This window comes from Schistocerca americana, chromosome 2 (genome assembly GCF_021461395.2).
Source record: "Schistocerca americana isolate TAMUIC-IGC-003095 chromosome 2, iqSchAmer2.1, whole genome shotgun sequence".
NCBI lineage: Eukaryota > Metazoa > Arthropoda > Insecta > Orthoptera > Acrididae > Schistocerca > Schistocerca americana.
This window is the reverse complement of record NC_060120.1, coordinates 1,102,844,644-1,102,858,775: the sequence shown is the minus strand read 5'-3', so window position 1 is coordinate 1,102,858,775 and position 14,132 is coordinate 1,102,844,644. Positions and strand designations below refer to the sequence as shown.

General features: G+C 42.3%; 1 protein-coding gene across 1 annotated transcript in view; it reads left to right on the top strand.

Moving 5' to 3' along the window:
• Window positions 1-11,365, top strand: part of LOC124596163 — a 136,794-nt gene extending 125,429 nt beyond the window's left edge. The window contains exon 5 of the mRNA XM_047135198.1: window positions 11,133-11,365. The gene's annotated coding sequence lies outside the window, so the exon portion shown is untranslated. The remainder of the gene's footprint in view (window positions 1-11,132) is intronic.
• Window positions 11,366-14,132: the final 2,767 nt, after the last annotated feature.

Sequence of the window (14,132 nt, the reverse complement as noted above, 5' to 3'; positions counted from 1 at the left end):
GATTCACATTGCCACACAGTGGCAACTACATGACACTTTGATGAAATAGCATACTGAGCAGTGGTAATACACCTTTCTATAGGTGAGAAACAGGTGTTGCTGTCCTTCAACTATCCATGTTCAACCACTTTTAAAAGTCACCAATGTTTCTTACAGGCTCCATGATACGGTGTTACTGTTATCTGACAATATAAAACATTTTTCATTTTATGCTAACAATCCTAGCTTATGTTAATGCACAATGGAGACTATATGACATTTTGCCCCACAATGACCATCATTTTACACCAATATAGTAGAAAACTGACCTGTGTATTGTTATGTTACAGTATACCTGTAATGACACTCTCCTAGTAATGGTGACTACTCTTGTTCTGAACACTATTGGGTGCAGTAATAATGGCCAGCTGTGTGTGTGTGTGTGTGTGTGTGTGTGTGTGTGTGTGTGTGTGTGTTTGTGTGTGCTTGTGTGCTTGTGTGTGTGTGTGTGTGTGTGTGTGTGTGTGTGTGTGTCAAATTTTGATAGTGGGTTGTAGCTATTGATATCCCACATTTCATATTTGGTTACACATAAGCATCAAATGAAACTGTAACAAAGTGCCCCAGTTGTCACTATTCTTACACCAAACTTTAACAAATTTCCCCGAACATCACCAACTAAAGAAGGTGATCTATTCTAACGAACAAGATATATATAATGCCAGAAAGTCGAGACGTTCCAACAACAAAAGATGTAGTTTCGTTACATCATGTGCTTATGTCAATATCCCATCTATGATGTCACACGCCAGACCGCTTTACTACATCACCATGACATCAGGCACAGGTCACTGGACCTTGTCTGTGTGCACTCACAACCCAAGATGTCACGCACATACTGACTGGTTGTTTTGTTATGATGGCCAGTAAAATACTGCACTGATTCTGATATCATAGTGTCAATTTCAATTATCTGTACATGGTGTAATGATGACATCATAGTAAAGGTGATGTGGCTTGTGATCTCATAGATACAGTACTAATGTACACATGAATTATCACAAATCTGACTAAGCAGTTTGCTTGTTGGAAGAAGTCTTCATTTGCTGGCACCAACAGACCTCAACTTGCTGATGTATCGTTTTTGCTTGTTGGAACAAGTCATATTTTACCAGTTAAGACTCAGCTTGCTGAGCTGGCAATGTGTGGGACAAATTGTTACCGCTTTATGCAAAAATGGTTATATATGACGCAATTTGCTACAACTTTGTTTAAAGTTGATGTATGGAGCAATTTTTACAGTTTTGTTTTATTGCTTGGGATACTATTCGAGATCCAGTGGCTGACTCCCATTGGCAAGCTGCTTAACCTACAATGCCAGCTCCTCGTGTTAGGCAGCTATCAGAGATCCGCTAGTTGACATCATTGGTCATGTACGAGATGATGTGTTGCAATATCGCAGCAGTACATCAAAGTGTAAGTGCTATTTGTTATAATTTTCCTATAACACAGCCAGTTTGTCACAATTTTGCTTTCACATAGCGATGTATAGAGTAATTTCTTAGAGTTTTTGCTGTAACATGGCCATTTATGGACAATTTGTTACATTTTTCATAACATACCGATGTATGGCGAAGTTTTGTTACATTTTTGTTATAACACGAGCATTTTATTACAATTTTGTATATCAGTAGTGATTCATGCGGTAATTTGTCACAATTTTGCCGTAATGTAGCAATCTGTCACAAGTTTGCCGTAACATGATGATGTATACAGCAATACGTTACAATTTCACTTCCTGTTTGTCTGTAATTGATCATAAAACAGGGGAGATCTAGTAGCTGACAGCCACTGCCGAGTTATAGCACATACACTGCCATCTTCTGGTGTTACAGTACTGTTTGAGATTTAGTGGCTGACACGCACTATTAGGTTATGGCATGCATACTGTCACCACATGTTCAGGATGAAGGTAGTCACCAGAATCAGGATTGTGGTAGTCGTCATATCATGTGGCCATCTTAGCAGCAGTTTCATTCACAGTGATTGTAGTCATCATGGTCGAGAGGTAATGGTAGTAAACTGGTCAACTAACCATCATTGCCCCACAGTACTATGTCAGGTAATCGTAGTCACCCTGAAAACCGTTCGTCACTGCCCCACACACAAGTCTCCAAACAATGGCAATCACAATGTTAGTTGACAGTAACTACCCTACCCAGTTGTACCTAGGGTAATGACAGTCACCTCGTCAACTTACCATCATGTCCCAGTCAACAGTATCTGGAGATACTGGTGTTCATCATGATCGGGATAATGGTAGTCACTGATGAACTGACCATCACTGTGCCAATAGCATTCAGGGTAGCGGTAGTCACCATGGTTGAGGAGTAATGGCAGTTGATGCTTATCTGTAACATCGTGATGTGACTAAATTGTTACAGCTTTGCTATAAGAAGGGCAACTCTGCTTTAACATACCGATGTTTAGAGCACCTTGTTACAATTTTTGCGACAACAATGCGCTGTATAGGGCAATTCGTTACAATTTTGCTGCAATAAGTCAATGTATGGGGAAATATTTCACTATTTTGCTATTAAATGACGATGTATGGAGGACAACATGCGATATAGTCTCCACTGTGCCATAACATAAGAGGTGAAAGGGAACACAAACGTCTAAAAAATAAAATAAAATAAAATAAAATAAAAAATATAAAAAAATTAACAGGAAGTGAAAAAGTCTAAGCAAGTATGACTATAAGTCAAATGTAATGATTTAGAAGCAGGATAGATGATGCCTACAAGAATATTAAAGAGGCCTTCCGAGAAAAGAGAAGCAGCTGTAGGAATATCAAGAGTTCAGATGGAAAACCGGTTCTGAGAAAAGAAGGGAAAACTGAAAGGTGGAAAGAGTATATGTAACGCAGATACTTCCGTATACCACTTCTTTGCGTATTGATTCTTCCTGAACTTCAGCCTACTCTTCATCACTACTATATTGTGATCTGAGTCTGTATCTGCTTCTGGGTACGCCTTACAATCCAGTATCTGATTTCGGAATCTCTCTCTGACTATGATGTAATCTCATTGAAATCTTCCCGTACCACCCAGCCTTTTCCAAGTATACCTCCTCCTTTTGTGATTCTTGAAGAGAGTATTCGCTATTATTAGCTGAAACTTGTTACAGAACTCAATTAGGTTTCTCCTCTTTCACTCCTTGTTCTAAGCCCATATTTTCCTGTAAACTTTCCTCCTACTCCTTCCCCTACAACTGCATTCCTGCCCCCATGACTATTAGATTTTCATCCCCCTTTACATACTGTATTACCCTCTCAATATCCTCATACAGTTCCTCTGTCTCTTCATCTTCAGCTTGCGACTTCGGCATGTATACCTGAACTATCGTTGTCGGTGTTGGTTTGCTGTCGATTCTGATGAGAATAACCCTATCGCTGAACTCTTCACTCTGTCTGTCCTACCTTCCTATTTATAACGAATCCTACTCCCGTTATACCATTTTCTGCTGCTGTTGATATTACCCTATACTCATCTGACCAGAAATCTTTGTCTTCTTTCCACTTCACTTCACTGACACCTATTATATCTAGACTGAGCCTTTGCATTTCCGTTTTCAGATTTTCTAGTTTCTCTACCACGTTCACGCTTCTGACATTCCACGTCCCGACTCGTAGAACGTTATCCTTTCGTTGATTATTCAATATTTTTCTCATGGTAACTCCGCCCTTGGTAGTTCCCCACCCACCCACCCCCCCACCCCCCGAAAGGGGGGGAATCTTTAGCCAGTGGAGATATCATCATGACACTTCTTCAGTTACAGGCCACATGTCCTATGGATACACCCTACACGTTACTTTAATGCAGTGGTTTCCATTGCCTTCAGCATCCTCGTGCCGTTGATCGTTGCTGATTATTCCGCTTTCAGGGGCAGTTTCCCGCCCCTATGAAAAGAGAGTGCCGTGAACTTCCGGCCGCTCCTCCGCCCTCATTGACAAGGTCTTTGGCAGAATGAGGGTGACTTCTTATGCCGGAAGTCTTCGGCCGCCAATGAGGAGCTACTGAATGTAATTAGGAGGACAAGAAATTTGTGGCAGAACTTGACTAAAGGAAGGCATCGGTTGAAGCGACACATTCTGAGACATCAAGGCTGGGCTCTGAGCACTATGGGACTTAACATCTATGGTCATCATTCCCCTATAACTTAGAACTACTTAAACCTAACTAACCTAAGGACATCACACAACACCCAGTCGTCACGAGGCAGAGAAAATCCCTGACCCCGCCGGGAATCGAATCCGGGAGACATCAAGGGATCACTAATTTAATACTGGAAGAAAGTGTGGTAGGTATAATTTGCAAAGTGAGGCCAAGAGATGAATACAGTAAGCAGATACATAAGACTATAGTTTGCAGTAGTTATTCGGAGATGAAGAGGCTTCCAGACTATAGAGTAGCATGGAGGGCTGCATCAAACCAGTCTTCGGAGTGAAGACCACAACAACAGCAACACTATTTGTCCATAAAGGCAGATTTATTTTATTTATATTGATGTATTTAATAGCACTGGGCTTGGAAGGAGTTTATTGCCTAAGGAGTTAGGTGATACAGGGGTGTGTTACGTAACACAAGGATTTTTATCGTTTGCGATGTGTAGAAATGAATTCCCAGCATCAGGAGGGGTAGGAAGAATGTTTGAGTTCCTTTTCCAGGTGACGTTCCAGCCAAGGACAAACATGGTGCATGCCACAATTCTGGTAGTGTTGAACCTGTTCGATGAGGAAGTGGTAGACGCATGCAGAATCAACAACTGAAGGTAGGGGTGCTGTTCTCCAGACAGGAGGGTGTCATCCTAACTAGCCACCCTTGTACACGAAAGTTGCACTCGCAGAATTACATCTTGAGGCCGAGAAGAACAGAGTGTTGGAGGAATTCCGACGAGAGAATCAATGCTTACGTCTAAGTGAGTAGTAACACAAAGTGCTATCCGTATTGCCATGCGAGATGATGTTTGTTTGAATACAGCTGGTAGGTTACTGAAGCTGATCTAAGGGACCATTGGTACTGATGATAACTGAAAAATAAATGATTCACTGGGACAAGTAAGAAGACTAGGTGGTAGGAAAAACGCTATAATGGAGTGCCATACCACGCATCTAACAAATTCGGAACAAGGCATGCAGAATAAGACTCGAACGTCGTGTGAACCAACAAGAGAACTGACGGAGTCTGATAAAACAACCATGGACATGGCGAATCTAGAGCTGAACGTGATACAGTCCCAGCTAGATTTTTCATATGAAAGAGTGACAGTCGTGAACTCCTAACTGGTAGCAAAGGGGATGCGAGGGTAGAGATAACAGCATTACAGGAGGCCATACACCAAGCAGTACATGGGCAGTTGAATCCTACAATGTTACCCCTGGAACAATTTCTGGTTGGTCTATGGGAGGTCAAGAAGGAATTAATAGCAGAAGTGATACCAGAAGATAAACTGAGTGGGCAGAGCTTCTCGTTATTCTATCACTGGTACAGCCCAACTAGAAATACTAGTTCATCGATTGGCGACTCCATAGAATGCACAACGACCATATGATAAATAAAATTAGAAGGAAGGTCAGCATTGGCTGTAATTTTGATGATTTATTAACAGCAAAATCGATTTTCGATCACATAATGATTATCTTCAGTGCTTTAGCGTACAAATTAAAGCTCATAGGCACAATGAGTTATTGTGATCGTTTCATAGCTTTTATTACTGCTAATAACTAGACACCAGTGTCTGCGAGCTTTAATTTGTACGCTAAAGCACTGAAGATGATCATTATGTGATCTAAAATCGATTTTGCTGTTAATAAATCATCAATATTACGACCAATGCTGACCTTCCTTCTAATTTTAGTACTAGTTCAGTTACCAGGGGCAAGTACCGGCACACGGTATTGATGTTACATAGACCATCCCGAACAGATGAAGTGGGAATCTCTGGGAAAGTACCTACATGTAAAATCACAAGAGCAGATGTTGATTTCTAAAGAAAGGCAAAGTTACGCTTTACTGTCCGTGGCCAAACTCCTACTTTGTGAGATATGCCTAAATAGTGAAGACCAAAGCAAAGGGACTAGGTGCAGATGTTTTAACGAAGCTCGGAACAAGTGAATATGTGGTAGCACGACACTCTTACTCCCTAAGGTCGGCTTGCGTTGGATCTTTTCCATATTCAAGGCGGAAGTGGTTATTTTAAACTGCTAAGAGCGGGGCCGACTGAAAGAGATGCTGAGACTAGAACTACAATATAGTGACACAACTTATGACATCTCAAAAGTAGATTTTCATCTGTCAGCTACTATCACTGGGACCTCTATTGTGAATATGAAACAGCCCTTGTATTTTCTGGATAAACCATTGGAGATACTTCCCGCCTGGTAAGTAATCCATTTACTGGACGAACAGATAGCAGGGTAAAAGGATGCATTACCATAGAGCAGATGTTCCAGCAAGTGCAAAACACCGTGATGAACAATGCATTAAAGTCATGAGATTATGTGTCTTGGCTTTTGGTACTCTTGTCGTACTGACTCTACTTCGTGTAACTTGCATCCGATTGCTGGAGCTCACAGTGCGTGAGTTACTGGAAGAATCGGGTTACCACTAGAAATTAGTAATTAATTTCATAAGCTGCCAGTGCACAGTGTGGTCCAAGCTGTAGTAAGGAGAAACGGAGGAGACTATTAAAAATGTCAAACCAAGGACATTGTTGATATTATTTCCAGGAGAGTAAAGAGAAGACAGTCCAGTGTAAGGTGAGAGGAGTGTTGCACCATGGTTTGGCTGGCATAGCGAATGACTCCTGCGATTGAATCAGCAAAACGATGTCATCAGGAGCCTGGCACAAAAGCATGTGTTCAGTACAAAAGAACAATTATTCAGTGAACTGTCAATGCAGAAGACGTCATCCAACGCCTCTGGGAGGAAGTGTTGCTACACATTACACCACTGACAGGGCTTCTGGACACGCTGGCAGACTCGTCAGTATGCATTATAAATTGACCTGACGAAGTCATGAGGTAGCAATACGCACGTGTACATAAAGCATAAACGGGCAGTGCATTAGTGGAGCTGTCATTTGTGCACAGGTGCTTCATGTGAAATGGTTTCCGACACGATTATGACCGCATGACGGTAACAAAGACTTTGAACTTGAAGTGGTAGCTCCTCAGGGAATTCTATACTCTGAGGTCCACAGTGGCAAGAATATCCCTAGAATACCAAATTTCAGGAATTACCTCTGGTCTCAGACAACGCAGTGTCCCACGGCCTTCACTTAACGACCGAGAGCAGTGGCGTTTGTGTTCAGTTGTCAAGTAGACAAGCAACAATGTATGAAATGACCGCAGAAATCAAGGTGGGGCCTACGATGAGCGTGTCCGTTAGGACATTAGGGCAAAATTTGGCATCAGTGGGCATCAGACGACCGACGCGAGTGCCTTTGCCAACAGCACGACATCGCCTGCAGCACCTCTCCTGGGCTCGTGACCATATCGGTTGGACGCTAGACGACTGGGAACGGTGGCCTGGCCGGATGCGTCCAGATTTCAGTTGGTAAGAGCTAATGTCAGAATTCGAGCTGGGCACAGACCCTACAAAGTCACGGACAAGGTTGTCAACAAGGCACTGTGCAAGCTGGAGGTGGCTCCATAATGGTGCAGACTGTGTTTACATGCAATAGACTGAGTCCTCTGGTCCAACTGCACCGAACTTTGACTGAAAGTGTTTATGTTCGGCTACTTGGCGACCATTTGCGGTTGGTCAGTCGTGGATTTCATGTTCCCAAACGTGTCACGGGGCCACAATTGTTCGTGATTGGGTTGAAGAACATTCTGGGCAATTTGAGCAAATGACTTGGACAGACACATCACCCAACAAGTATCCCTTTGAACATTTATGGATCACAATGGAGAGACCAGTTAGCGTACAAAACACTTTTCCAACTATGGACGGCTATAAAGGCAGCTTGGCTCACATTTCTGCAGGCCACTTCCAACGACATCGAGCTGCTGCACGACGCCGGGCAAAAGCAGGTCCGCCACGATATTAGGAGGTGTCCCGTCACTTTCTTCACCTGAGTCTACATTCCTGAATTTATCCTCCAACTGGAGGCAAGTTACAACCAAATTGTTATAATATACTTAAGCCAGTATTTGACCAAAACATTAACATTGCAAAAACAGAAATACAAAAAACGTATTCATAATTCCGTCCCCCACAAAAATTCCCAAAATTACAATTAACTAAAAACTGTATTTTTCCAGTGTAACATTGCCAGACAGTTTCACTATTATAAATCACTTGAAAGGCCACAAATGAACTATTTTTCAAATTATTTTTATCATTCTAAAAATTTGTCAAATATGAATTTACATGTCTATGTAGAAGAAGAGCATATTTTATGATAGCAAACCAAGAATTTAGTGCAACGAATCCACTTCTCTCCGCTTTTGGTTTTCCATATGAAAAAAGTAATCTTTACAAACAGCAAATAAAATCAGTTTTTAACAACAGTTCCAAATTCCGTCCCTGGGACAAAAAAAAGGAGTTGCAAAGTGGACGAAATTACGAACACCCCCAGTCCCGCTGCTTCAGACCACACAGTGACTGTCCACTGTGCGCCATTCTTGAGTCAGCATCATTGCTGGTGTGCTGTAAGCGTCGCTTTGCAACCTGGGGGAACATGCAGTGCTCCACCCTTCTCGTGGGTTACTGCTGACACCGGCATGCTTTCCCGGCCTCGGCAGCTTATGTCATAGAGGCCACCCACTGCCTTTCCAGCTCTACCTCAAATGCTGCGTTTGTTGTGGAATGAAGGACTAGTTCAACCAGCATTGAATCTATGACATTCGCTGCCATACACCTGCCACCACCAATGCACTGCAACTACTCCCTGGGAGGTGAACTGCCCTACTTCCTCATGCATAACAGACAGTATCACCTGCCACCCTAGAGCTAAAAACCATTGAACAGCCAAGATGGCGTAAAATATTTCTTTATTTAAGACACCTGGTTTCAACAGGCTTTGTTGTCATCTTCAGGTCCTAAAAATATTTTTGCTGTAAAACGTATTTATTTTACGTTTACCCTCAGCCAAGATGGCAAAGTGGATAAAAATCAGCACCCTACATATCGCACAGCCCTACCTCTATGCTGCTTCTTGTGTCCGCCTTGCTAAGTCCGTCGTGTTTCTTCATTTCTTTCTTGTTTTGTCAGAGGAGGGCAATGTTATCTGCGAATCTTAGGCTCTATCGTTGATATTCTTCCGCCTTGAAGTGTAATCACATTCAGAAACCTAGCTTTTATTCCCGACATTACTTATTCGGTGTAAATGTTAAACATTGGGCGAGAAAAACTACTCCTCTGCCTTACTGCCTTTTTGATCACACCTAATCATTGCTGGTCTTCCATTCTACTTGATTCTGATACCCATTGTATATTACCCCTCATTCCTAAAATCGTACTCCTGTTGTTCTCAGGATTTCGAATATCTTGTGCCAATTTACATTGTCGAACGCTTTATCTAGATCGACAAATCCGACGAACGTGTATTGATGTTTTTAAGTTATGCTTCCATTAACAATAACAACGATAGAACTGCCTCTCTGGTACCTTTACCTATCCTAAAGCAAAACTGACCGACACTTGAGAGATCCTAGACTTTCGTTTCCATGCTTCTAATTGGTGTCGGCAAATTTATGCATGAGCCGTCAAGGTGATTGCGCGATAGGTAGCGCACTTATCTGTGGTTACTACCTTCAGTATACTGTGAATGGTGTTTTTCTGTAAGTCTGATGGGATGTGTACAGTCTCAATGTTTCTACACACCCTAACGACTTTAATAATTCCGAAGATGTGTTACTATGCCCTCTGCCTTATTTAATCGTAAATCTTCCATACCTCTGTGAAATTGGATCCCCTGTGTCTTCCAAATTGACTCTCATTTCTTCTTCTGTTACGTCCGCTGACAGGTTTTCCCTGTGTGGTAGAGACGTTCGGTTTATCCTTTCCACCTGTCTGCTTTCTCCTCTACATTCAACATCGGAATCTCTCCTGCACTCTTAATGATGACTGCCTTTCTTTTAAATCCACCGTAGGTTGTTTTGACTTTGCTACATGCTGAATCTGCCCTTCCAACAACCACTGTTGTTTCCATCTCTTCACAGTTTTCCTGCAATCACCTCGTGTCATCTTCCCTCCATCACTTTACATTTATTAAATTCCTATCGGACTTATATAGCTGCTTTTCTATCATTTTTTGCCATTTTTGTACTTCCTTCTTTTGTCGATTAATTGAGGCACTTCTTCTTTTGCCCTAAGTTTCTTTACGTTGCCTTCCTAGTAGCTAGATTTTGTGTAAGCAACTTCTGTGATTTCACTTACTAGAGAACCCCTCTCCCTTTTAACTAAACTGCTTACTATGGTATTCATTATCGAATTATCTACCAGCTAAGGGAATCAAACGCACCTCGTCATTCCTCAGCACCTCGGTATCCTACTTCTTTGGACGTTGATTTCTGACCAGAAATCCGTATCTCCTTGCCGATTAACTTTACTGATCCCCACCATATTTAGACTGAGGCTTTGCATTTCTCTTTTTAGATTTCCTAGCTTCCGTACCACATTCAGATTTCTACCATTCCATACTCGGACTCGCAGTATATTACCCTTTCGTTGGTTACTCAATCTTTTTCTCACGGCTACCTCTGCTATTGGCAGTCCACTCCAGGAATGAAAAAGGTAAGGAAGGATAACGACAGCGTCCTTTGCAAAGGAACCATGCCGGCAGTATCCTTATGGGACTTGGGGAAAAAGAGTGAGAGCCAAATCTCGATGGCATGATGAAGACTTGAAGCGCCCCCTTCTCGAATGCCAGACCAGAGTCGCAGCACCGAGGCTTCTCTCTCGCTTTTGCCAAACGGAAGCGTTTAGCTGCGAGGCACAGCTGTACAGGCGGTACGAGCATGATCAAACCTCTCGATGGTACTGAGCTTCGGGGAATAAATTTTGTTGTTTAAAATACATTATGATTTCCGTGTTCTTTTACGTAATCGTCATTGTGAACACTAATGCTGAGGTTCTTTCCAGGTTAACCGTGGGCGGAAACAGCTAATCAACACGTACTCTCAGCCACGGTTACGTCTGAATTGTAGCCTCATGTGGCTTCGCCTTTACAGCTGTGATACGGAACTGTGCTGTATTTACAACATAATAAATAAATACTTATAGACTTCAGTCTTATCATTGTTTCTCCGTTCCTGTGTGCCAGAAAGTTTCAACTTAAAGACCGTAAAATGTCTGTATGAATTTCTAACGCCATAAGAAACTGTAAAATTAATAAAATTGATACGTAAAACATGCAATCCATTATACATTTTTATTGCTAAAGATTTTGTCTGATTCATAAGGGTTCCATTTTTTCCAAATGGTGGAGTCCACATTTTCATCCAGCGTAGCAGAGATCCACTGCTTACAATTAGCTTGAAGCCATTTATTATTATCATTTTTGTTCTATCGAGGCTGATGGTATATGGCGCTCGTTCCATACACTATGTGATCAAAAGTATCCGGACATCTAGCTGAAAATGACTTACAAGTTCGTGACGCCCTCCAACGGTAAAATTGGAATTCAGTATGATATCTGCCCATCCTTAGCCTTGATGACAACTTCCATTATCGCAGGCTTACTTTTAATCAGCTGCTGGAAGCTTTCTTGGGGAATGGCAGCCCATTCTTCACGGAGTGTTGCACTGAAGAGAGGTATCGATGTCGGTCGGTGAGGCCTGGCACGATGTCGGCGTTCCAAATTATCCCAAAGGGGATGTTCTATAGGATTCAGATCAGGACTCTGTGCAGGCCAGTCCATTACAGGGATGTTGTTGTCGTGTAACCACTCTGCCACAGGCCGTGCTTTATGAACAGGTTCTCGGTCGTGTTGAAAGCTGCAGCCGCCATCCCCGAATTGCTCTTCAACAGTGGGAAGCAAGAAGATGCTTAAAACGTCAATGTAGGCCTGTGATGTGATAGTGCCACGCAATACAACAAGGGGTGCAAGCCTCCTCCATGGAAAACATGACCACACCATAACACCACTGTTGGCACTACACACGCTGGCAGATGACGTTCACCGGGCATTCGCCATACCCACACCCTGCCATCGGATCGCCACATTACGTACCGTGATTCGTCACTCCACACAACGTTCTTCCACTGTTCAATAGTCCAGTGTTTACGCTTCTTACACCAAGCGAGGCGTCGTTTAGCATTTACCGGCGTGATGTGTCGCTTATGAGCAACCGCTCGACCATGCAATCCAAATTTTCTCTGCTCGCGCCTAACTGTGATAGTACTTGCAGTGGATCCTGATGCAGTTTGGAATTCCTGTGTGATGGTTTGGATAGATGTCTGCCTATTACACATTACGACACTCTTCAACTGTAGGCGGTCTCTGTCAGTCAACAGACGAGGTCGGCCTGTACGCTTTTGTGCTGTACGTGTCCTTTCACGTTTCCACTTCACTATCACATCGGAAACAGTGGACCTAGGGATGTTTAGACGTGTCGAAATCTCGCGTACAGACGTATGAAACAAATGACACCAAATCATCTCACCACGTTCGATGTCCATGAGTTCCGCGGAGCGCCCCATTCTGCTCTCTCACGATGTCTAACGACTGCTGAGGTCGCCGGTGTGGGGTACCTGTCAGCAGGTGTCAGCACTTCTGGGGAGAAGAAGGACGGTAGTATGTACAGACCACCAACCTTTGTCATTTCTGACAAATTGCCAATTATTACACCACAGGTTGTTGTCTACAGGAATTTAATTATGAAATAAGGTATATTAAAGCACAGTAGAACTAGTACCGGATTTGCTGTCCTGACTAACAGTGGGAATAAACGATTAATTATGAAATAAGATATATTAAAAGAGAGCAGAACTAATGCCGGATATGTTGTTACCAGTGGAAAAGAACGCTGTTATCATGACACAGCGGTAGTGAACTGTTCACTTTTCAAACAAAGTAAATCATAATAGAAAAATGAAGCAATTGGCTAACTCTATGAAGCTCGACCAAGTGAACGATGGAGAGCTAGTAAAAATTATCCATAACCTTAGGGAAGGGAAGGAAATGGAAACCTTTTAATGACGATTGATATGGCGCATTTGTATACCCAGTTCCGCAACTGAAGAACTGCTCACTTAAATGCAAGAATGGTATGGACATTTCGGAGTAAGAAGGCGTGTAAAGAATCTCATGACGTGCTATTATTTCAAAAACATGGCGCGAATAATGATATCGATACTAAGGACGTGTGAAGTTTGCCAAAAGCTTATATGTTCAAATGTGTGTGAATTCCTGAGGGAACAAACTGCTGAGGTCAAACTCTACACTTACACACTACTTAAACTAATTTCTGCTAAGAACAACACACACACTCATGTCCGAGGGAGGACCCGAACCTCCGGTGGGAGGGGCCGCGAAATCCGTGACGTGACGCCTCAAACCGCACGGCCACTCCGCGCGGCGGAAAAGTTAAAGACAGGAATTCTCACGTAAGATATAAACTTTATCCAATAATTCCAAAGCGTCTATGGTACTTAATTTCGGTGGATTTTTTCGGCTCTTAACTGCATAGTTTGGAAGAATTAACATATGTGTTCGTACTCTTGAAGTGTTGGTAAAAACATGTAACATTATACATGTTGAAAAGAGTGAGTACCCAGTGTTTTATTTGCTCTTTAACGCGGGATTATTTTAAAAATTGGAGTATTTCACAACATCTATTATGAGAGAATAGCAGTAAGTACATGTAAGCAATTCAAGGAAATGATACTGCAATGTGAGATAAACCTTGCTGAGTGCATGATGACATTTTTGGGGCGTTTATGTAGAATGTACTGCTCCAATAAGCACACTCGATGAGCCCAGTTAATGCCTCATTTCGAGAAGATATTAAATGAACTCCCATTTTCAAGTACGTGTTTATCACAATTGAAAACAAGAGGAAAATGCAAAATAGGACCATCGTAATTGTCATCTTTTGCATGGCCACTGGTGGAAGCAGCAAATGAGCATTTATAGACTGT